Here is a 26,446-nt window from a genome sequence, read left to right as displayed (position 1 = left end):
CAATTCGTTATGAACAAAGACAAATGTAACCCCGTTCATTGTGCATTCAATGTTCTCAAAAAGAAAAGGGGTTTTCCATACTGTGATGGAAATTTTGCTGGAAAATCCAACAAAAAAAAAACAAGAGCAAGGATCCTGGTGGAGATCTTTGTGTTTTCACTCATTTCCACATTTCGACAGCCTGAGTATGTGTACCCAAGAGATATAAGTTGAAGTAAGGTCACATTTCCTGATAGTGACTGTCACAGATAAATTGATTCTGGCAGTTGTGGACAGAAGCGCTCTCAAAAAACTGCTTTTAACATTGCTGCATTAGCTCACTGAAAGCTGAGCTAATAATGTTTATATCAGTCCTTGTAGCTGCAGCTGAGAAAATTTATCTCAATGATACGGTCCCCTCAATTTAAAAGCAAAACCATGAACAACACTAATGAGAATGTTTGAATTTTAATTGTCCTAATTTTCTGCTGTTATAAATAGTTGTCATATAAGACAGTGGCTGAATTTTACAACCCCCTGGGAGTGGGCTGAGAAGTATTTTACCACCGGAAGGGTAGGTGATGGGTGGCCTGTCCATCCTTATGCATTTGAGGCCTTTAAGAGGCCAATTAAGTGCCACTTAAAGGCCTCTTCCCGTCACCAAGAGTAAAACCTGGTGACAGCCCTGCAGGCGCAGGGAGTTTTCCTCCTGACCGGGCACCCTGTGCCCCATGGAGGGCACCCCCCAGCAACAAGTGACGCTCCTGCTATAAGACTGCCTCCCTGCCCTAACAATCGATCCACCCTCCTCCCTTGCCAGGGCCTACCTGATTGGCCCCAGCAAGCAAGGGAGGCAGGGGGGAATCATGCCCCATAGGGATGGAAACCACAACCTCAGGCAACTAATAGCCTGAACCACGTAAAATAGAGTCAAGGGTTCCAGGGTCAGCAGAGGCAGCTACACTCCAACTTTCAGGCTGGTGGGTGGGACCGGCACCTCAGTATTAAATCTCCACCAGTAATTTTTCTAGTTATTCTGCCAACAGTTCATGGAATAGTTTGATCAAAATGACTCCTTTTTCTACCAATTTTCTTTTAAAGAATAACATTTTAAATGTTAAAAAAATGCTAACAATTTACTATCTGTGGGTATGAGATTCCATGGTTTAAATTTTGTCCTTTCTTGGGCTGGGGAGTTTGTTTAGGCATTTCATAAACATTCATTTCCTCATTAAAAAGAAAACACTTAGGTACTAGCCTAAATTTGCTGTGGTGAGTTCAATGGGTAATTAATGTTCAAGTGCAGCAAAGAACTCACGAGAAGGTTGAGGGGAAGTTGCCGATTTTGCGAGACTAATGGCTGAGGGGCACATATCAGCCAACAATTTGTGGCAATTCACAATTAATGGGGTATCTTTTCCTTTTGGTGCTTTATGGGGAGATGGTGGTGTAGTGGTAATATCACTGGACTAGTAATCTAGAAGCTCAGGTTCTGGTTATATAGGTTCAAGTCCCACCACATCACTTAGTGGTTTAAATTCAATTAATTAATATAAACCTGGGGTTAAAAGCTAATCTCAGTAATGGTGACCATGAAAGTATTATTGATTGTTGTCAAAACCTATCTGGTTCACTAATGCTTAATTTGCTATTCTTAACTGGTCTGGCCTACATGTGACTCCAGACATACTGCCCTCAATTCAAATGGCAAATAGGGCAGTGATAAATGCTAGCCCATGAAAAAGATTAATAACAGTGAATGTCATTAAACTTGCCATTATTTCAGCATCAAATTCATTGTCATATTTGTCAAAAGCACTGTAATATTAACCAGAAAGGAAAAGTAGACATTGTCCAACCACTGCTGCTGTCAATAATTGGCTCAAGCCCCCTCCTAGCCTGTTCCCCAAATTTGCTGTTTCTGTTCCTGATATGCTTAAAAAGAAAAGTAAACCTGTGCTGTGTGAAGAATTGTTCACATTTTTCCTCATTTTACTTTCAGTTTAAATGCATCGAAGTGAAGCAGGAGCACACTGTATTTGGAAAGTGATTCAAACGTGTGGCATCCATCTCCTGCTTAAGCAAAATTTTCATCTAGAACTGAGATAAAAATTTAATCTAGATTGTAATGGAAAATTTCACCAATGAAGGGGAATTACAGGTTTTATTTTGATGTTACAAAAGACTGCAATAATGCACAACCAGCTAAGTAGCAGAAATCATTGGGCTGGATTTTCATCCTGTCGGGATTTGGGAAATTTCCTGGCTTGGCCCTCCGGCCTCTGGAGAACATGTCTGCAAAGGCGGAATTTTCATTCCTGGGGGAGGGATGTGAATGAGAGTCGTGCCCTCTGCCCCCAGAAACCTTTCAGAGGCAGCCATAGAGGCTGCTAGGTGCTGAGGCAGGTCGTTTAAAAGGCCCGTTTTAGTGCTTTGGGACTTCAATAAACAATAAAAACAACAAAACAAAAAAAGCCCTCTAGCCCTCAGCCCCTCCCCTCCACCCCTGCAAGACACTTTCCATGCCCTATCCATGCCACCTCATGTCCCCCACCTACCTATGGCCCCCTAATTTTCATGGAATTGGGCCAGCTTTTCTAGGATTCATGGTTCATGGCCCCTCAGAGGTGTTGTGAACCATAGTCTGGATGATGGAACCTTTTGAAATGTAAGTTCAAAAGATCTTACCTTTGCCTCCATGCCAAGCTATGCCCCTGTACCCACCCCCCAAGGTCATTCATACTTCCCATGCCAAGCTATACCCCTCTACCAACCCCCATGGTCCCACATGCCAACTTATTCTCCTCAACCCACCCACTATGGCCCCTCATACCCTCCATGCCAATCTTTGGCACTTCTATGCCCAGTCTCCCAGTATACACTGTACAGAACCATTGAACAGTGTAGTAATAATAACAGGTGTGGGAAAGCTCTCTTGAGAACACAGACATTCTTTAGTCTGTTAAAACAGCTATACCCTAGGGGCTCATTGCTTGATTGACAGCTCTTTCTCTATGATCTATTTCTAAGTTACACAATATTTATTTATATAAGATAAAGAGGTGTCAAGTTTCTGCTATTGATACTTTAAAGGGCCTGGATAATTGACACTTTTATGGGGCTGTAGTAAAAGCATTTTTTAAAGAAAATAGAAAGTTATGAATGAATGAATAAATGTTTTTTAAAGCTTTTCTACACAAGCTGTTGTTACAATAGGGTTAATTAGTTCTGTACAGAGTGTATGTTGGGAGAATGGGCATGGGAGTGTCATAGCTTGGCATGGAGGGTGTGGGGGCCATGGTGAACAGATGGAGGGGCATAGTTTGGCATGGAGGGCACGGGTAAAGCCTTTTGAATTTATCTTTCAAAAGGCTCTATAATCAGGCTATGGTTCGCATCTCTGAGGGGCCATGAACCATGGGATGTAGAAAAGCTGACCTGACTCCATGGGCATTGAGAGGGGCTAGAAGACGCCTGTCTCCACAATGGAGCCAGCCAGGTTGGGAGCACGGGATGTGGGATTGCGATCCGCACCAGCCCGCATTCTTAACCCATTCTGGTGAAAATTAGGAGCACCAGGAATGGGGCCAGGATTCCTGGAATTGGGCCCAGCCACCATTTTTAAAGGTCCACAGAATCTCCCCAACTCTGTGAAAATCCAGCCAATTGACTCCCATTTCATGAATCATAGAATAGTACAGCACAGAAAGACCATCAAGCATACACTGGATCTTTTGAAAAGTATTCAAGTTAAGCCCAATACCCTGCTCTTTCTCCATATCCTTACAACTTTTTCCTCCAAGTATTTATCCAATTCTCTTTTGTAGGCCACTATTGAATCTGTATCCACCACCCTATCAGGTAGTGCATTCCAAATCCTATCCGCTGATTGGGTAAAAGAGTTTTTCCTCATGTTGTCTCTGGTTCTTTTGCCATTCGCCTTAAACCTTGGGTTATTGATCCTCCAGCCAATGAAAACAGTTTCTCTCTATTTACTCTGCCTAAATTCTTTATCATTTTAAATGCTTCTGTTAAATTTTTGCTTCTCTAGAATCAAGACAATGAACAAATCTAATTAGTGATACAGATGTTATTGGTGAAAACTGACACATCAGTAGGAGGTGTTGATAGAATCTGACATGTACATAAGTCCAGTAATGGAAATGGACATCCGCACAATGTCCAGTAATGGAAACTGACACGTATATCATGGAAACTGACACCTACATAAAGGCTAATAATAAAAACTGATACCTACATAAAGGATACTAAAACAAACTAGTACCTACAGAAGAAGCCAGTAATGGAAATGGAAATCCACGTAGCAGCTAGAGATAGGAACTGATACCTACACAGATACTTGGAACTTTGCACCTACATTGCAGCTAATAAAGAAACAAACACAGTAAAACAATCTGATATCTATGGATGAATCACAATTGAAGAATAGTAATGGAATTTGGAGGAAAGATTGATACAAATTAATTACATTTCAATGTATGCCAACAGTTATATTGAATCAATTGGTCTACCTATAGATTTGGAATAACCAGGCCCTTCCACCAGATCAGGAGGTGATTTTTACAGTGAGATCTTAAATTGTAAGAATTCCATCTTTTTTCTTCACCAATCATGCCTGCACATGATTTGATGTGATCATAGATATTCTGTCCATATAACCTGGCTGAATTCCAGACATATCCAGAACTCCCTAGTCTAATTGAATAATAGTGCCATCTTTCCAGGATAGCAATCAACAGAGTAGTGGAGATGCAAATCCTGAAATCATTTTAAAAATAAATGCTGAGATTTTAGGCTCTTGCTCAGTGGATGTGCCGAATACCCTTCATCATTTGTAATTAACTTGTGACCATTCCTCTTCTGAGTTTTACGCCATTGCCCCTCATTGTTGTTCCTTTTGCCTGATTTTCCATTCTAAGTATGTCTAATACTACAAAGATGTGCATTCACCATGCAAATTACCTCAGTAAAAGTAAATCAATAAAAATGTTTCCACATTTTATACCATCATAATTGGCATACAACCCTACAACATCTATGATCAAAATGCCATATAGTCCCATCAACAACAACATACACATATAAACAACATTAACTGAGTAAGACACCTCACGCAAGGGAACAGGTAAAAACTCAGACACCAAGCAATGAATGAGAGTACCATGAAGGAAGATATCAAAGATGAGATCAAAGCCATCAAGCCAAATGATAAGGTTCTGGAAGATAATTCTAATGGACAGGTCCATAATGGTGAACTTTAGGGAGGGAGTTCAGACTCAGAGAATTTGTGCATACAATCTGTGGCATGGGGCAGGAGGAGGCTGTGGAGACACTTTGAAACAAGGGCATGAAGGGATTTTTTTTTAGAGCTATAGTTCTCAAACTTTTTAGGTTCCAGCAACCCTTCTCAAAGGGATTAATAATCACAGACCCCGCTCTACCTACACCCATCTAATTCATAATACTATATAATAATCATCAAAGTGCAGCATGTAAAGAATGTTTTAAGGAAGCAGATGTTTACTTATTAATCAGATGGGTGTGCCTGCTTCTCACTGCAGAGTTTGTCTATTCCTGGCAGGAGCATGGGGACATCAGGAGCCAAGAGAGAGCAGAGCATGGAGAGGGAAGGTGCATAAAGATAGCAGAGCTTGGAGAAAGCACTTGGGCAATTACAAGGGATGCAGGACGAGGTGGAGCAGAGCAAGAGCATGGACAGAACAAGAATAGGGGGAAGCAGAGCATGGAGAAACACTAGGGTATTAAGGGAAGAACAGGAACACGGGAGGAGCAGAGCATACCACTGACTGCCATCCATTTGATTATTCTTGACCGGGGCACCTTGGACATTCACCCACATCACCCACCCATAGGCTGGCCCTGAAAGGACCCCCAAAAATGCCTCTGCCAAATCCCTGGGGTCCATGGACCCCAGTTTGAGAACCAATGTTTTAAATGAGAATGAGGAGGTTGTAGTTAATATATTATTAGGTGGTAGTGTAGTGGTATTGTCACCGGACGAGTAATCCTGAGACCAAAGGTAATGCTCTCGGGACCTGGGTTCAAATTCTACCCTAGCAGAGTTTATTCAATTAATAAAAAAACAATTCTGGAATTAAAAGTCTAATGATGATCAGAAAGCCATTGTTGTAAAAACCCATCTTTTTAAAAATTCATTCATAGGATGTGAGCGTCGCTGGCTAGGCCAGCATTTTTGCCCATCCCAAATTGCCCTTGAGGAGTTGCTGGTGAGCTGCCTCCTTGAACTGCTGCAGTCCACATGGTGTAGGTAACCCACAGCGCTGTTAGGGAGGGAGCTCCAGGACTTTGAACCAGTGACAGTGAAGGAATGGCGATATATTTCCAAGTCAGGATGGTGAGTGACTTGGAGGGGAACTTGCAGATGGTGATGTTCCCATGCATCTGGTGCCCTTCTACTTCACTAATGTCCCTTAGGGAAGGAAATCTGTGGCCCTTACCTGGTCTGGCCTACATTTGACTCCAGACTCACAGCAATGTGGTTGACTCTTAACGCCCTCTGAAATGGCCTAGCAAGCCAGTCAGTTGTATCAAACTCCTAGAAAGTCAAAGGACTGTGGCAGTTCAAGAAGGCAGTTCACCATCACCTTCTCAAGGGCAATTAGGGATGAGCAATAAATGCTGGCCTAGTGATGCCCACATCCTATGGACAAATGAAAAAAATATTGGAGGTGAGGAGACCAACAGAAGATGACAGGAACAGGAGTGATAAAAGCAAAGAACTGTGGATGTTGGAAATCCAAAACAAAAACAAACTAAGTAAAAATGGAAAAGGGGTGAAATATAAGCTGGTTTAAGGGTGAAATATAGGCTGGTTTAAGTGGGTGGGGGGGGGGGGGGGGGCAGCGTGGTTGGGACAAGAAAAGCTAGGTAGAGGGCCAGTGATAGGTGGAGATAATCAGAAGATGTCACAGACAAAAGGACAAAGAGGTGTTGAAGGTGGTGATATTATCTAAAGGAATGTGCTAATTAAGGGTAGAAAGCAGGACAAGCAAGGTACAGATAGCCCTAGTGGGGGTGGGGTGGGGTGAAGGAATCTAAAAAGGCTAAAAGGTAGAGATAAAACAATGGATGGAAATACATTCAAAAATACTGGAAATAGGTGGGAAAAGAAAAATCTATATAAATTATTGGAAAAAACAAAAAGGGGGAAAAAACGGAAAGGGGGTGGAGATGGAGGAGAGAGTTCATGATCTAAAATTGTTGCACTCAATATTCACTCCGGAAGGCTGTAAAGTGCCTAGTCGGAAGATGAGGTGCTGTTCCTCCAGTTTGCGTTGAGCTTCACTGGAACGATGCAGCAAGCCAAGGATGGACATGTGGGCATGAGAGCAGGGTGGACAGGGAGCAGAATGGCAAGCGACAGGGAGGTCTGGGTAATGCTTGCGGACAGACCGAAGGTGTTCTGCAAAGCAGTCACCCAGTCTGCGTTGGTCTCTCCAATGTAGAGGAAACCGCATTGGGAGCAACGAATGCAGTAGACTAAGTTGAGGGAAGTGCAAGTGAAATGCTGCTTCACTTGAAAAGAGTGTTTGGGCCCTTGGACGGTGAGGAGAGGGGAAGTGAAGGGGCAGGTGTTGCAACTTCTGCGGTTGCATGGGAAGGTGCCGTGGGAGGGGGTTGAGGAGTAGGGGGTCAGAGAGGAGTGGACCAGGGTGTCATGGAGGGAACGATCCCTACAGAATGCCGCCGGTGGGGGGGGAGGGGTGAAGGGAAGATGTGTTTGGTAGTGGCATCATGCTGGAGTTGGCGGAAATGGCGGAGGATGATCCTTTGAATGCGGAGGCTGGTGGGGTGATAAGTGAGGAAAAGGGGGACCCTATCATGTTTCTGGGAGGGAGGAGAAGGTGTGAGGGCGGATGCGCTGGAGATGGGCCAGACACGGTTGAGGGCCCTGTCAACCACCATGGGTGGAAAACCTCGGCTAAGGAAGAAGGAGGACATGTCAGAGGAACTGTTTTTGAAAGTTGCATCATCAGAACAGATGCGATGGAGGCGAAGGAACTGAGAGAATGGGATGGAGTCCTTACAGGAAGTGGGGTGTGAGGAGCTGTAGTCGAGGTAGCTGTGGGAGTTGGTAGGATTGTAATGGATATTGGTGGACAGTCTATCACCAGAAATTGAGACAGAGAGGTCAAGGAAGGGAAGGGAAGTGTCAGAGATGGACCATGTGAAAATGATGGAGGGGTGGAATTTGGAAGCAAAATTAATAAATTTTTCCAGGTCCTGACAAGAGCACGAAGCAGCACCGAAGTAATCATCGATGTACCAGAGAAAGAATTGTGGGAGGGGGCCGGAGTAGGACTGGAACAAGGAATGTTCCACATACCCCATAAAGAGACAGGCATAGCTGGGGCCCATGCGGGTACCCATAGTCACACCTTTTATTTGGAGGAAGTGAGAGGAGTAAAAGGAGAAATTGTTCAGTGTGTGAACAAGTTCAGCCAGATGGAGGAGAGTAGTGGTGGATGGGGATTGTTCGGGCCTCTGTTTGAGGAAGAAGCGGAGAGCCACCAGACCATCCCGGTGGGGGATGGAGGTGTAGAGGGATTGGACGTCCATGGTGAAGAGGAGGCGGTTGGGGCCAGGGAACTGGAAATTGTTGATGTGATGTAGGGTGTCAGAGGAATCACGGATGTAGGTGGGAATGGACTGGACAAGGGGAGAGAGAAGGGAGTCAAGATGGCGAGAAATGAGTTCCGTAGGGCAGGAACAGGCTGACATGATCGGTCTGCTGGGACAATCCTGTTTGTGGATTTTGGATTGGAGGTAGAAGCGGGCCGTCCGAGATTGGGCGACTATCAGGTTGGAAGCTGTGGAAGGAAGATCTCCAGAGGAGATGAGGTCAGTGACAGTCCTGGAAACAATGGCTTGATGTTCAGTGGTGGGGTCATGGTCCAGGGAGAGGTAGGAGGAAGTGTCTGCGAGTTGACACTCAGCCTCTGCGAGGTAGAGGTCAGTGTGCCAAACAACAACAGCACCACCCTTGTCAGTGGGTTTGATGACAATGTCAGGGTTGGACCTGAGAGAACAGAGTGCAGCAAGTTCAGAGAGAGACAGGTTAGAATGGGTGAGAGGAGCAGAGAAATTGAGACGGCTCATGTCACGCCGACAGTTCTCAATGAAAAGATCAAGAGAAGGTAAGAATCCAGAGGGAGGGGTCCAGGTGGAGGGAGAATATTGGAGGTGGGTAAAAGGATCCGTTGAATGGGGAGAGGACTCCTGCCCAAAGAAGTGAGCACGGAGAGGAAGGTGTCGGAAGAAGAGTTCAGCATCGTGCCGAGCCCGAAATTCATTGAGATGAGGGCGTACGGGTATGAAACTAAGTCCTTTGCCGAGCACTGAACGTTCAGCGTCGGAGAGGGGAAGGTCAGGGGGTATAGTGAATACACAGCAGGGGCTGGGATTGGAAGACGGGATGGGGACAGAGGGACAGGCAGGGGTGGAGGGTCCTGGATGGGTGTTGGTGTCGATGAGTTGTTGGAGCTTGCGTTCCTTTGCACTTGAGAGAAAGAGAAAAAGTTTCTTGTTGAGGCGTCGGATGAGACGAAGAATAAAATGAAACTGGGGGCACGCGCAGCTTTGAAAAAGGGTGCGGCGGTGCTGCTGGAGGGAGAGGTCGAGTGTGTTCATATGGCGGCGCATGGCACTGAGTGTGGATCTCAGAATGCGACGAGAACAGCAGTCCGAGCAGCGGTGTATGTCCCGGAGATACCTGTAATCTTGGGTGGGTTTGAAACAGGACAGGGGTGATATGGGAGTAGGATTCAAAAGAAAGGATTTTTATTTATGTAGTGCCTTATCACTTCCTGAAGATGTCACAAAATGTCTCACAACCAATTCATTACTTTTGAAGTATGGTTACTGTTATGTATACATTTGCAGCAGCTGAGTTCTGCACAGCAAGATCCACTACAGTAAATATGATGAACAATGTATTATTGGTGTGCTGATTGAAGAATGAATACCCAGAAACTATTGTTCAGGTAGTTCCAGAGGATCTCTTATATCAACCTGTGCAATGCTTCCTCAGTACCTCACTGAATTATCATCCCAGAGTTTGCAAGCCCTGGAATAGAGCTGGAGCCCACAAATTTCTGATTCAGAGGCAAAAGTACTACCAGTGAGTCAAGATGACACGTAGTGCAAGTTAGGATGTGAGCATAGAAGCCCTGAGAGTCATGTAAGGTGCATAAGACCGTACAGAACAGTATTGGAGAAATCAAGTCTGAAAATGCTAAAGGCACGGATAAGGTGTCAATTGTGATGGTGGGGAAGCAGGAATGCAAGGACTCAATAATGTGAAGATGAAAACTAGCTGGTCTTAGTGCTAGACCAGATATGGGATTTCAAACAGCTCGGATCTGAAAAGGGCAGGTATGCACTTATAGCATCAACCTGAGTGAACAATTGAAGAATGGGGTGATATAAGAGTTAGGACATAGAGAGTTTCTCTTGAGAAAAAACCATGGTGGCCATGTTTTTTTTTAACCAGTGTTCAGTTAGAAGAAATACATGTTCATTCAAACTTGAAGCAAAAGTTTTGGGGTAAAGAAGTAAACATCAGTGGCAGCGCTATGCTGATCCCACACTTATAGTTGATATCTCCAAGAAGTAACATAAATGAGAAATGGGAAACGTCCATGAATGGAAGTGACCATGTGGGCAAGGGAGCAGATGTCATTGGGACAGGTATGAATGGAACCAAGGAGATGAACCATGGCAGTAAGTTAAGGGAGAAGAGAATATTTGACTGCATCAAAGGCTGTAAATCCTTGAGGAAGGCGAGGGGGAAAAGGACAATAGATATTCAAATAGTCGTCTGGTAGTACAGAACTCGAGTATTGCTGAAAAAAGGACATTTTGTTGAAGCTTTTCATCTTGCACTGATCAGGACAATTGCAAGAATTCCAACTTCAGCAGAAACAACAACTTTATACTATATAAGAAGAGAGTTCTGATTGGTTGACAAATTGACTTTGATTGGTTGAGGCATTGCCATGGAGAATGCACCAATTAATGGTGACTGACAGTTAACCGTCAAGCATTGTTTGAAATTTAAACCAGGCAGCTTGACTCTGATTGGTCAAGGCATTGCCCTGAGGAATGAACCAGCGAATGGCTATCACTTATTTTGTTTAGCAGAAACAGGCACATTGTGTGTACATTTTTTTTCAGCAATACAATAGTCATTACTATACAGTAGCTTTGTTTAGAATGTTCTTGTATAGATGGCTGATACCAACACTGCAGGCCATGAAACAGGGATTGGAAAGAGAGGTAGGTAGAAAAAAGTAATTTTGGATCTTAAAGAAGAAAAGTTTACAAATAAATGTATCAGCTGGAGAGGACAGAGCCTGGAATGATTACCAATCACGCCTTTAATTATCTCCTGTTGAAATGGTTTACATGTTGAAAATGTTGCTCTTTCGTCTTGTGTCAACAAATTCCATTCTGTTGCAAGTAAAATATTTTTGTTCTTGTTGATTCCTGCAATTATATCTTTCACAATCATATGGTGGGAACAACATATTAGGTCCCAGAGGGCAAGACACGTTAGTATGAAAAGATTGCGTGCAAACAGCTCAAATTCTCATTTCAACATGACTGCCAAGACCCAACCATCTGTAAGATATTCACAGCAAACATAACGCTGGCTAAAGTTTTGTCAGACTTAAAAAGCATAGACAAAGCAGCATAATACTTTTTAACAGTTACAGGAAAAAACATTAAACATAATTGCACATTCATTGGTGATATTTTCTCATGAGCTATTGTCATATCGTATCTCAAATATATGTACAATTTACTTCTGCCTGTTTGGTATTAGCATCAACGGACAGAGCTTTGCTGAATGAATATTAATAATCTGGTCATTGCATTTAAATGTCAAAGCAAATTGAAGACTGTCATGTCTGGTTGGGAATAAATTGTCCATGTGAGGGGCGATTTTAACTGCCAGCGGAGAACAGGCAGGTAGAGTGTGCCCGCAGCTGACTTGTTCTTGTCAGCATGAGGCCCAAGTCATTTAAAGGCACAAGCTTCATGCCCACTCTGTTGGCACTCAGCTAGAAGAATGGAGGAGATGAAGGAGCAATCCATTCCAGAGGTGACCCTTGGACAAGCGAACAGAAGCACAGATTTTTTTTCAATTGAGCCCAAAATGAGCATTCCTTGCTTCATTCTCTGGGTTATGTTTCCATAGGTAGTACCGGCTAGCATCTTAACTACATGGCCAGTCTTTATATATGGATCTTAACAGTAAGTGCTGACAATCTGTTTGACTATGGAGACATCAGAAGTTCTGTTGTCCCTATAGGAAAGATTCAGTTGAGTCACTATCCTGTAGTATCATGAACAAATGCATGAAAATTCTCCCTGGGTGTTATTTTTACAGAAATCACAAACACATTAAAAGTTTCTCATAATGTTTATAGTTGCATATTTGCTGCAGATGTTACCTGGAAGTGTTAGGAGTGGAAAACCTGGTCAAATTTTCCTCTCCTTAGCCTATGAACGCTGATGTTGCATTTAACAATTTCATAACAAGCCAAGGATTAAAGCTGGGCCCTTCAAGTCTGTATGGTTCCACATCACACCAATAGGTTTAACCCTTCCACACACCCCACTTACCCTTTCAGTTCCATATGGCTCAGGGCCATTGCACAGTGCATTTAATCATTGAGTGCTCAGGGATGTTGATCATTTATTTTCTGCTGCTTTTGAATTGGCTTTGTGTTGAACTTGTGCCATATGCCCCTGAAGAACTGTTGTCATGCAGCCAGTAGCAACCCTAAAGTAAACTTCTTGGATTCACTTAGGCTGGCCGCCACAAAGAGGCATTTACAGTCTTCCTGGTGCCTCATCTCATCCAGTCAGTTTACCACTGAGCTCTTGGTCAGGAGCCAGTGGCACCAAGCACAACTCAAAACCAATACAAAAACAGCTTCAGAAACCTACCTGAACGAAATAAAAACTTCCTAGTCCCAGTTATTGGGAACATCCAAAATTCCCATGTCCTGATTCTATGACTGCTATGATACGGCAGAATAATATGCAAAAATATGTAAGTAACAGATGACATGAGGAAGGGACTTTTAAACTGACGGAGAGGAAATCATCTCTGAGCACTTACTCGTGTCACTCTCCATTTACGTCTCCCTTTCAACCTTATATCATTCTGTGCCCATCCCTGGGAATCTCCGACAACTTATAACTGCACTTTCAATATCTCAACTGTTTATCCATATCCAATTAATGGCCATTTATGGGCCTCATCCTGCCCCCATCGGTATTTTACCCACAGCAGGGGAAGGCCCACACTGTGCGGGGAGGCCCACACTGTGTGGGAAGCCCGGTAGATTTAGCTGCAAGGGCCGGTGTCAGGCAAGTTGGAGAGGACCTACTTTGCGGGTTCACTGGGCCCATCGAAGGCATCCCAATCCCCCACCCCACTCTCTCCAGGTCGTACTTCCCCCTTACCCCCGACCTCTCAAACCAGCCTCCCTGCCTCCCTCCCTCACTGGGGCCTGCCAGCCTGACTCCAGTGAAATTCGACCCCACCCCCCCTACCCCCCAATCTTACCTCAGTGCTCATTTCCATTGGGAACAGGGTGCAGTCCCAGCAATGGCCACTGCTCCCTGGTGCTGTTAGGATTACAGACCACCCATTTCCATCTCCATAACATCCCCTGGATCCATCTCTGCCTCTGCTCATCTGTTGCTGAAACACTTATCCTCAATGTTTGTCTCTTCCAACACATTCCTAGACAGCCACACATCTTCCACCCTTTATAAACTTAAAATCATCTAAAACTCTGCTGCCAATGTTCTAACTTGCACCAAGTCCCATTCACCCATCATTCCTGTGCTCACTGACCTACCTTGGCTCCCAGCTAAGCAATGCCTCGATTTTAAAATGTTCATTCTTAAATCCCTCCACAGTGTTCCCCTCCCTATCCCTGTAACTCTCCCCAGCTCTACAATCCTCCAAGATATCTGCATTTCTTCAATTCAGGCATGTTAGTCATTCCTGATTTTAAATCACTCCTCCTCTGACAGCTATGCCTCAACAGTCAAGGCCATAAGCTCTGGAATTTCCTCCACCTCCTTCTTTAAGACGCTCGATAAAACTCAGTTATACTTGACCAAGCTTTCATCATCTGTTCTAATGCCTCCTTTTGTGGTTCGGTCTCAAATTCTTTTTGATAATGCACCTATAGAGTTTCTTGGGATATTTTACTACATTAAGGGTGTTGTATAAATACCAGATGTTGATGTTCTTAACATATGGACTTATCTTTATATCAGAATAATAATTTTGCCAAAACTGTCGTGGACTACAGCTTTAAATTTGCTGGAACCTATTTGCAAATGGTAGGGAAATGTTTATCTGGGTATGTGTGTTAATCATTATCCCATGACTCAGCAAGTTGTAAGCATTCCATTACCATACGCCAAATTGTGAAACCATTATTAGGTGATCATTATAGGAACCGTCAGATAGAAAGCTGAATGTTCAGCTGAAATGATTAGGGAGTTGATTGCTAAGAGCACTCACTGAGACTCCTGACAATAGCTACCTCATGATTACTTCAGCTGAAGTGTTGGTGACTTGTGAAAATGAAAATTCTAGGAAACAAAAGAAATTGTAACTATGTAAGTTTTTGTGCTTAGCCTGAGTTGTATAGACTATAACAATAGTTGGAGATAGAAAAGCTGAGTGCAGTGCATTATCACGAATATGCATTTGTAATTTGCAAATCCATGTGTTGAACTGTATTGAAATAAATTTGCTGAGCTATGCCCAGATATTACTGACAGACTGTGCCTGTGGGGAAAATTAATTGTAAATTCTTATGTGTTGTGTGTGAATAACACTTTGTCTCTTTGGAGAGCCCCAAATGTGTTCAGAGATATGGATAGTTTTAACCAATTAAATGTTTCTCATTTGGAAATCGGGTATATGATTAACACTTTATTATGTATAATTTATACCATACAATTTAACCACTTAAGTACTACAAAAAAATTAATTCAGAAAAAATAGATCTGTTTTAGAAATGGAACGGCAATTTGAAACTTCTACAGGTCATATGGTATATTAATACATGTAACTGATTAGTACTCAAGTAACTGAACATTAAATTGCTCTGTATTCATATTGGATGTAATCCAAAACTTTGCATTTCAAATAAAAAGCATTCTTTTTCTTCAATATCAATAAATAAACAATCAATCTTTGAGACAACTATTCCCTTAATGGAGAAAGCGCAGAGGAAAACTCTTTGAAGTGGAATAGATAGGATCCCAGAGCGAGGGTGGTCTAATAATGTTACAAATGCAAAGTTACAAGTCAGGTCAGAACAATAAATCAAATACTTAATCTTATCCAATCATTATAAAATTTGTCTGTAAATGATATAAAGCCTGATTCTGTGAACTCACTGTTTGTGTTCATATTTTTATTAGTTAGGCTTTTAGAACTTGTTAGCATAAAAGGCAGAGGAAGCCAAGCACCATCACGTGGAGAGCGACCCCAAGACATTCAAAGTGATTCAGTAGCAGTTACCATGATGAAGGCCACATCCCAAGGCACAATGGAAAACATCCATGGGCTTGTCAAATTGAAATCCAAAGGGTTTTCCGAATATTCATTTGGAGCTTGTTAGTTGGATTTTGCAAAATGATTCAGGGCATCAAGCCAAAGACTTTCCCAAGCATCTGTTATGATGTTTGCTCTTGGCCCAAGACTATTTAGTTTTTTAAAAATCGTGTAGTGAGAATTTATTTGCGCATTATTTGAATTAATAGATTAAACAATTTATAGTGAAATGTATTTACAATGTTTAATGAACAGATGAGGAGGAGTGAACTGGCTCCCCTCTATTCAGCCTCTTTGGTTGGTCACAACAAAGGTTTTTTTAATTTATTTTCCCCATGGATGCTTTTTTCAAATTTAAATGTATTTTTCTACTATCTATACAGTAAAGAACTCTAACAATAAGGAGCCAATCAACGAGGTTTTCTTGAGTCAAAGAAAGAGTAAGATTATTAGCCACTAAACCCAAGAAAAAATAATAAAAGACATGACGTCACATACACAGGTATCAGAAGTAAGAAAAGTTAGAGTCTATTGTGGGGTGGCTGAGTTGTACTGTTAGTAATAGAGTTGAACTGCAGACACTTCTTAAGTGGAGACATTAAGTTTATTTACAATATACTTGTATATTGTATATACTCAGCAACAACTACATTTGTGCTTTCAACTCCAAATCTATCTCTGCACTGACCGCTGAGGTAGCCTGTGCTATTTGCCTATTGGTTACTACAGATCATGTGATCTTCCTTAACACGCATTATTCTTAAAGATACATTACACACTAATTAAACCATAATTACTACATTCCTCTCCCTTTAACTCGGCTATACATATTATATTCACAAGTACAAATTTTTCAAGACAATATAATATTTACACTGGGTCAGGAGTTTACAAGTTCAGTCTTTCAGGTTGTTTCCTGATATGTGTGGAACCTCTCGATTCCACAACTTCAGAGGTTTCTCAGGAACCTCCTTTTCCGGAGTTGCCTGGGCACCTGCAGTTCTGTATCCTGAACTCTTATAGGAACATCAGACATTTCAGTCCTGGGTTGAGTATCCTCAACAGGAAATGCAGACCTGGTCATGGTCACTGGTGGAAGCAAATCTTGATGATTTGTCTCTCTCTTCCTTAAGTGGTCCACATGTATACAGATGATCCAGCCTTCCACCTCCATTGGTAAGATAGAGGTCCAGTCACCGCACTTATTTCACAATGGGCATCGACAATGAGCAGGAAACCTTTTCCAGGAAAGGTCCAACGTAGTCATTGTGTAACCGCACCCAGGGTCTACTTGGCCACTCCCAAGGGTGTAACAGAGTTGTCACTGGCAACTTTTGCAGTTGCTGACATTGCACACAATGCTTCACTAAACTCTCTATTTTGCCATCCATCCCAGCCACCATAGATAATTGCATGCTAAGTTCTTTATTTGGGAAATTCCTGGATGTGCACTCTGAGGTCCAATTAAAAGTGGCTCCCTTCCCATTGGAGGAACTATCACTCATGCTCCCCACAATACGCTGCCATCCTGGTTGGTTAGTTCATGTTTTCTGTTGAAGTACAGTTTAAATTGATCAGATACGGGCTCCTGTGACAAAGCATGCAGCACTTGTTCTTGTACTTGAGATAGGACTGGGTTCCAACTTGTCCAGTCTCTGGTCTGTCGAGCACATATCGGTGAGGAATCTAAGACATTTAACAGTAAACAGTAAATTTAACTGTGGAACTGAGATGTGCTCATCATTTTCTTGTAAAGGCAAATGACTAAGGGCATCGGCGTTTGCGATTTGATTGCCAGGCCTATGTACGAAAGTGTATTTTTATGCTGCCAGAATTAAGGCCCATCTTTGTATTCTTGCTGAGGCTATGGGTGGTATAGCTTTGTCCTCACTAAACAATCCTAGCAACAGTTTGTGGTCTGAAACAATTGTAAAATGGTAGCCATGGATGTACTGGTGAAATTTCTTGACACCAAAGATGATGGATAGGCCTTCTTTTTCTATCTACGAGTATCCCTCTTCCGCTGTGGTGAGTGTTCTTGATACATAACCAGTTGGCCATTCCGTGCCGTTGTCCATCCGATGAGGTAGCACTGCAACCACTCCGTAGGGAGATGCATCACATGTCAGCACCAATTTTTTCGCCTGGTCATAATGTACTAATAGATTGTACGGATGCAACAACTGTTTCACCTTTATGAAAGCTTCTTTCTGGGGTGCCTCCCAAGACCAACACTGGTTCTTTTTTGAGTAGAGAATGCAAGGGGGCAGCACTGTAAACAAATTGGGTAAGAAGCGCCCATAATAGTTGATCATTCCGAGGAATGATTTGAGTTCTGAGGCGTTCTTTGGCACAGGTGTCTCTCTTATGGCTCTCATTTTCTCCTCAACTGTGTGGAGGTCTGTGAATTTACCCAGTAACCCAAATAGATCATTCCCTCACTTGGAACGTGCACTTTTCTTTTTTTAGATGCACTCCAGCTTGCAAGAAACATTTTAAGACTTCTTCTAAGTTTGCCAAATGTTCTTTTTCAGTGGATCCTGTCACCAATACATCGTCTAAATAGACTACAACCTGGGGCAGTCCCTGCAGTAAGCTTTCCATTGTTCTCTGAAAGATGGCACAAGCTGAGGAGACACCGAAAGGCAATCGTGTATATTGGTACAACCCTTTGTGTGCATTAATTGTGACAAATTCCCAGGAGGCATTATCCAACCCTAGTTGTTGATAAGCATGACTCATGTCAAGCTTTGTGTACATTGTCCCTCCTGCCAGCTTGGCATACAGGTCTTTGATTTTTGGAATGGGATGCCTGCCCAGCTTGGCTACTCTATTAACTGTCAGTTTGTAGTCCCCACAAATTTGGATGCTTTGGTCGGGTTTAAGGATGGGGACTATGGGTGTTGTCCATTCTGAGAACTGAACAGGTTGGAGAATGTGCAGTTTCTCTAGCCTGTTCAGCTCAGTGTTGATTTTTTCTCACAGGGCATATGGCACTGCTCTCCCCTTCATGAAGCGAGGGGTGCTTCTGGATCCACATAAATCTTGGCCTGCAGGCCCTGGATATTCCCCAGTTCATCCTTGAAGACTGTGGCGTACTTTCTAAGTAGCTCTGTAATCCACTTGCTCTCAACTGGAAAATTTCAACCCATTCTAACTTAATCTCCCTTAACCAATTTCACCCCAGGAGGCTTGGCCTTTCACCTGCTACCACCATCACGGGCAGCTGTGTCAATTGACTTCCATAACGGACAGTTACTCTACTTATGCCTTTTACTTGAATGTCTTCACCCATATATGTTTTCAGTTTGGCAGCTGTTTGTTCCAAACTTAATTGATGTTCACCATTATTCAGATATCTGAAGGTCTGCTCCCCAATTACTGTAGTGGAAGCTCACGTGTCCACTTCCATTCTAACAGGTTTACCATTTACTTTCGCTGTGACAAATATTGGCTCTGTATTTCTAACTTTCAGATTAAACAATGAGTAAATGTCTGAATTTGTTGTTTTAGGCTCTTCTACATTGTAGATTTCATTGGGCTTCTTCTTTTGTTTACAAGCCTGCCTGAATCTTTCCTTGCACTGCCTCATTATATGTCCATTTCTGTGACAATGATAGCATTCATTTTTTTAATGCCAATCGCTAAAAGACTGATTATTTTCAACTCTATTAAAATTATACTTTGATTTCGCTACCAAGCTATTTTTCTTTATTCTTCAGCTATTGGGAGCTGTTTCCCGCTTCTCGGCAGAGTCTTGCTTTTTCGTGTCTTTTTCGACTGAGGTTTCCCGCCCGATGTGGAGGACGGCACCAAACTGCACACCCTGAATTGCTTTTGAATCTCTTACTGCGCTTTCTATGGCCAGCACTGTCTCTAGCACCTTCTTGAGATCCAAATTCACTTCGGACAATAATCTTTTCCGTATGGAGTCCTCTTTCACACCACACACTAAACGATCTCTGACCATGTCGTTTGGAGTCATACTGAACTCACAAAGTTCCGTTAGCTGCTTCAAATTTTCCATGTAGCATGCAATTGTCTCAACCAGGGCTCTATTTCGCAAATCAAACCTGAACCTCTGTATCGTGACTGAGCGCTTTAGTTGAAAATGACTCTTCACAAGGTCCACCAATTCATCAAAATTTTTTGAATCTGGGTCACTGGGTCCCATCAAACTTCGAATCAAGCTGTAGATTTTGCTCTTACAAGAACGCAAGTGGATCGCTCATCTCTTCTCTTCCCCCATAATCTTGTTCACTTGAAAAAAGAATGTGAGGCATTCTATGTATTGAGACCAATCATCTGTGGCAGGCTCAAAAGGATCAATTCTCCCAAATTGTGGTTTTTTGAGAGGGGATAACTTCTTCGATTCTAATGGAGCTTGCTACTTACAATCACTGGGTGAGGTGCAGCGCTGATTTATTTTCAACTTGATTTCTTCTGTTCAATCCTGTTTTATCCTTGTCGCTAATTTGTTGTAGGGTGGCTGAGTTGTACTATTAGTAATAGAGTTGAACTGCAGACACTTCTTAAGTGGAAAAGTTAAGTTTATTTACAATATATTCAGCAGCAACTGTACATGTGCATTCAACTCCAACTCTATCTCTACACTGACTGCTAAGGTAGCCCACGCTACTGTCCTATTGGTTACTACAGATCATGTGATTTTCCTTAGCAAGCATTATACTTAAAGGTACTGTACACACTAAATAAAACATTAATTACCACAGAGTCCAAATGAAAGTTTAAAGAATATATGATTAGAAGTCCTTTGCTTGTCTCTGAGGTGTAGATTGTTAAAAGTTGCAGCCGATTTAAGTTATCTGCTTCCTTGGAGCAGCTCGGTGTAGAAGCTGTTGCAATTCTTACAAGATCTCAGTTTTTTGGTAGATCTTGGCAATGCTGATTTCTTGAATTGGGTGCTGTGCTTATCCCCAGGGTGGGGCAGAAAGAGAGAGAGAGAGATCTCTTCAGCTTGTTTCTCTGCTCAAGTCTTATTCCAAAATCTCTCTGATGGTCTCCTTTGGCTTGGTAAAACGGTAAAAGTTCTTAATGCCCTGCTGTAGGTGTATATCCCAAAGGAATTCGATTACCATGTCTGCTATAACCATTGTTGTAGTCATCACATTTTGATGTTTCATCGCAGAAGCTTTTGACACATTTCAAGATAGTAGAAACCAACAGAGATGGGGTGCTTTCATCCTCCACGAGGGGTCTTGTTTGCTTTTCTCACCATCACCCTGGAAGATGGCCTTGCAATTTTAAAGTCGTTTGTGCTGTCTCATTTCAAATTACAGAGTTTTAGTTGAAAGTTTTTAAAAAATCATTTTTCAGAATATAAAGAGCTGTGATTTCATGGCAAATGTCAGTCCATGTGTAGTAAGGAGGGTTGACAAGTTAAATTACATTTAAAAGCCAAAGTGCATTGTTAGCCACTTTAGGTGCATTTTGTTGGATCAAATATTTCTGAATTCAGCAACACCTACTCTTTTTTAACATAGAACATCATAAATTAGTTCTCATGTATAATGGCATTTTTGATTTCATGCTGGAACTGTGTGTGATATGTGTGGGAAATAATTCTTCCTGTATTATTGATATTAGACTTACACTGACCTTGCACTGACTAGCTCTACCCTACCTCCAATCAATGATACCTCCATAATGTTGTGGGCAATCACTGTTGTTCCCCTGGATTCTGCTGTGCAGAAGTGAAGAGCACCTCGGTCTATCATTTTGCTTCAGTAACAGCAAACTGTTAGCTTGGTTCAGTGGTTGTATTGTGAAGTGGTCTGAGTTCAAGACCAACTCCAGAAACTTGAGAGCACACACTCTACTCTAATATATCAGTGCTGGATGGATGCTGACATATCCATGCTGTACTGGTGGGTGAGTCAATAAACTGCCTGCTCAGGTGGACATCAAAGAACCTTGACACTCTCAAAGAAGAAGAAAGTTCTCCTGGTGTTCCAGTCAACATTTATGTCTCAATCAATACCACTAAAGCAGATTACCTGGTAATTTATCTTATTAGTATCTATGTGGAATTGTGAGTAAACTAAATTTTAATTGGCAAACAATGAAGAGTATTTTTTTTTAGAAATTACCAGTATTGGCAAATCAAGACTCTCCAGCTGGCTGGAGTTATGTTCACTAAAACAATGGTTTAGCGATGGACCGTGAAGACAAGTGAGTTATCTATAAAATCAATCACAATCAGTTAAACCCAATTATAGAAGTCCTTTCTCTGGTCATGGTTTCTGTTGACATTACTTAAGACCTAATTTTAATGTTCCAGTAAATCTTCCAGAAGTTTCCACCTAAAATGCTGCTATTGAAAGCAGTAGGAAGGCAGCTCCGCAATTGGTTTTGTAAGGATAGCTATTGAGATATAATGATAAATGTATTCATCCATTACACAGTGGAACCAGATTCGAAGGGAGTGCCTCAGCCGTACTCTCAGGCACTGTTTCTTCTCTGCTCCTCACCCTTTCCTTAAAAATCTTCTCAAAATGAATATTTTTGCCCAAGCGTCCAGTCGCCTCTCCTAACTTTGCTATCATGGCTCAGCCCAATTGCTTGTATCTACTTAATTTATTTAACTATGGCTCTGTATGTTTATTTTCTGCTTGAGAAATAAAAATGTTTTGCTCTGGCATCATCTCACTAAAGTGTAAATAAGCTACTTACTGAAAAATCATGGAAGCATATGGGAAAGAAGCATGAAAAATTTCAAGGAGTTGCACTTACATCCCCTGAGCTAGGCTATCATATATGTAGAATTGGGCAGTGGGAGCTCACTCCAGAAAGGATGTGCTATTTATTTACGGGAGCATTCGACACCGCTGAACCAGCAAGTGTTCCCAAGACATATCTGGATTAACCAGCTCTAGTACAAACAGATACAAAACAATATTCCTTTCGCTCTGCACAATCTCAAATGACTGACTAGCACAAGCCTCAACTCATTTTCCAAAATTAAGTCTAAACCCAGACCAACCTCAGAAACATTTTAGCACCTGAAGTATCTAGGGAAAATCACTGCCTTATTATCTATTCATGTCAAAATCTGAACTGATTGACACTTCCCAACTAATTTAATTTGGAACCTTTGCAGGGGAAGCTTCATTCAAACAAATACTGCAACCAGAACAAACATGAAAACTAAAAAGGTCACTTAACTACCTTGGTTAGGGTTGATCATTAACTTCCTAATGTCATTCTGAGGGTCTAGGAGGCTGTAACTGCTGGTCAAATCTTGTTGTGGAAGAATTGTAGTCTTCCATTCAGATTAGGATGGAAGAATTGCAGTGTTCTGTTCATTCACATGCGGAACATCCTGTCAGATGCACACAGGGATAAAAGTCTGGTTAAAATGGAAGCCCATCTGTGTTGGCTTATCATCAGAATAGTGGTTAATAAAGAGAAAAACAAGTCAAACATAGAGTAAATGAAACAAACCTTTAGAAGGAAACCAGACTTTATAATATCAGGAATCTTTCTTCCTATGTTATCTGAATTCTTCTTCTCCATCATTTTTTCCCTTACCAGTATTGTACTGTTTGACATGGAGGTTCAAATATGGGAAATTGAAGGCCATTCATTTTAGAGAAAGGGGGGCATCAGAAATCTTATCAGAATAGTGGCAATTGCTAATCAGCATAAATGTGGGGAGTGAAAGGGGTGCACAACCAGGCAATCTACATATATAAATCGGCAAACCTGAGGTCATCGGTTGTTTGAGGCTCACAGTTGCATGATTACCTCCTGCAGTCTGTTATCACGGATAATGCTGATGGTGAAGAAGTGGCTGCCATTTCCTCCAGCCTCCAGCTCGGAATGCCTTCTCTCAGCCCATTCGCCCCAGCAGCACTTTCACTGCAGACACTGTGAAGGCTGCCAGCTGCCAGCCGCCCTTTCATCAGTGTGTGCTGAATCACCCTCCCTCCTCCAGCCACTCGCCATCCCTAATTGGACGACCATCCCAGAGGTGCACTTTTAATTGGTTGCCCCATGGAAGATCTTACCAGCAGTCCTACTGCTGGGATGATCAGGTTCACAACCCGAAAATGGTTCACTATCCAGAAACAAACTTGAGGTGGAAAATTCAGCCTAATATTTGTAGGAGCAAATTCTAATGTTTCCCAAAATGCCTGAAGGTGTGTAAAGTCAGCAGAATATTCCTGGAAGTAGGCTGTGTTAAATTGATCACTATTAAAGGCTTGTGTGCATCATGCCCTACTGAAAAGTTTTAGAGTCCCAGATTGCAAGTAAATTCTGCCAGAAGTGCACCCTGACTTCAAATATCAGTATCACCCAGAGTCACATTTGTTAATTAGAAAGGCAGAAAATAGAAGTTTAATACCAAGGCCTGAATATTCCCCTCTTTGGGCGCACGTGATTGGTGGGCCCGGGAGCAGTCGGGAAACGAGCCCCCAACCACTGACGGCCCCCGACCGCGATTTCATGCTGGCTGGCCAATTATCAACCAGCCAGCGTGAAACTCGCGCTGAGAGGCTCAGCGTTGTTGGGGTGGGGGTGGGTGACAATGTCACCACAGGCGCAGGTGAGCGCTGCGAGACAACTCCGTGAAAGCAGACAGCTGTAGACCTGCAAATAGTGAAATGAATCACTGAAAAGCTGCAAAAAAATTGTCCATGCATCACAATCAAGCATCTGAAAGTATATCTCATAAAAATGCTGTCCCCAGATATTTCTTTTTATTTTATTTCCTAATGGAGATATCATGGATGAGGTTTCATGAAAAACGTAAAGACCGCCTGGCCGATTCGCCCGTCCGCCAGCCGTAAGATTGGACGGGCCACGAAAAATCACAGACAATTGCGCCGTTAATGGGCTTAATTACCCAATTCTTTGTTGGCGGGTGCACTTCTGACTTTTGCACGCACCCGTCAAGTGAAATATCGTCGAGTACATGATGATGTCGTGTGATTTTACGCCTGATCTGCGGCACATAAAATTCTGCCCCAAGTTTTAGTCATCTGTTTTCTAACATTAGAAACTAGAAAGCTGGATTTAAACAAAATGCAGTTAGACTACAATTACTGAGGATCTGACGATGTCAAATCAGCTGCTACAGGTGATCTTTATCACCCTGAGAAGTGGCCTGAGAGTGTTTCAGTTTGACACAAACTACAGTTATGCTATTGATCCTGTATTTTCATGACATGAAAACCTATTAAATCAATGCAATCTGTGCACTATAATTTGCCCTGGGAATGATCAAGTTCTGAGGAATTGGAAAAAATCACCACTAATGATTTTTGATATGCTTCAATTGAACTCAACCTCTTCAATACAATGAGATCTGGGTTTCATAAAAGCCATCAATCATGCAAGCTGAGGTATGTTACTGAGCTGCCAGCACCAGACCACTACAAGGTTTTTGCTCATATAAATTGGACTGGTGCGACTCTCACTGGACATTCTCCTTCAGCCTTCGTTTTGAATTCAAAGTGAATTCCCTGCCCAGACTGGACCTGGCACTTGGATCTTACTAAACAGAGAAGGGTGGAATCTGATGCATCATTGGCCCTTTGTGCCACAACTAAAGAGAAGTGCATGTGGAACAAATTCTTATTTAGCTTTTCCAGAGGTTGCATAGGGCACAGATATTAACTGGTAAAAATAATAGATGGGAATACTATTAATTTGCTATAATTTCTGTGATTGTATTGTAAAATAAATGTGGAGGCAGGACACAGATTCAATGGGCAAATAATGAAGAAGCATGGCACTTGAATACCCCAACCACCTGCCCCATCCCAATTTGAAAGCTGGCGCAGTAGACGGGAATAGATCTGAAATGGAAGAAGGCACATTTGATTCCCTTACAGGAGGTCACCTGGACATCCTTGCATATAAGTACAGGAAGGAAGCAAAGCAAAGTGAAGCCACAAGCTATCCGAAGCTTAAGAATAGTGGGTGGAATTATAAGGTCCCTCCCACCAGCAGGATTTTCTGGTCCTGCTGAAGTCAATGGTCTTTTTAACGGCTCGCCATATTTACTGGCCCCCTCCCCACCATGACGGGGCCATAAAATCCTGCCCAGTATTATCTAGATCTTGATTACCTTCTCACTCATAGCCCTACAAGAATATCTCTACATATAAATCACACACAATGCAAGTTTTGCTCTACGTATATTGTGAAGCCAGAATTCTAAATGTTTGCTGTTTTTCTGTCATTTAAACCTAAAGTGGTTCAGAACAAGACAGTGACTCTCTCAGTGGGAGTAGTTTTGACTGCATGATAACGCAAACCAAGTGATAGTAAATCAGTAATTAATGGAAATAGGAATAGGTAGAGATGTAAAATAGGGCTTCTGATCACCGATTTTAACCTGTCGTACAAAGTTAAAGGTACCCCAACTGTTTACAAACAGTGCACCCATCTGAGAGGATGTAGTTAGTGAGTTTGAGCAGGTAATGCCATGTGAACCACAGTGTAAAATGTGGGATAGTAAGTGGTGATGGTAGTAGAGGAGTAACAGCCATTGCCTAGATGACTACATGGCCACCACAGATGACCCTCTATGTTTTATAAAAGGTAGCAGCACAATACTTTGGACAAGTATCATGTTACTGCTACCACTGTAAGTGCCATCCTAATCATGCACGTGGGCAATAGGTGGCCTTGCAACAGATGATTCAGCTCCTCAACTGGCTCCTCGTGGGTCCAAAGCTGGCAGTCATCCCTAAAAGTCATTGATATATGTAGATCCCATTCGGAGCAGTCTAGGATGGAGTGGTACTCGCAGAGAACTGTGGGGTCACAGTG

This window comes from Cetorhinus maximus, chromosome 13 (assembly GCF_964194155.1).
Source record: "Cetorhinus maximus chromosome 13, sCetMax3.hap1.1, whole genome shotgun sequence".
NCBI lineage: Eukaryota > Metazoa > Chordata > Chondrichthyes > Lamniformes > Cetorhinidae > Cetorhinus > Cetorhinus maximus.
Note: the sequence above shows the minus strand (reverse complement) of the source record.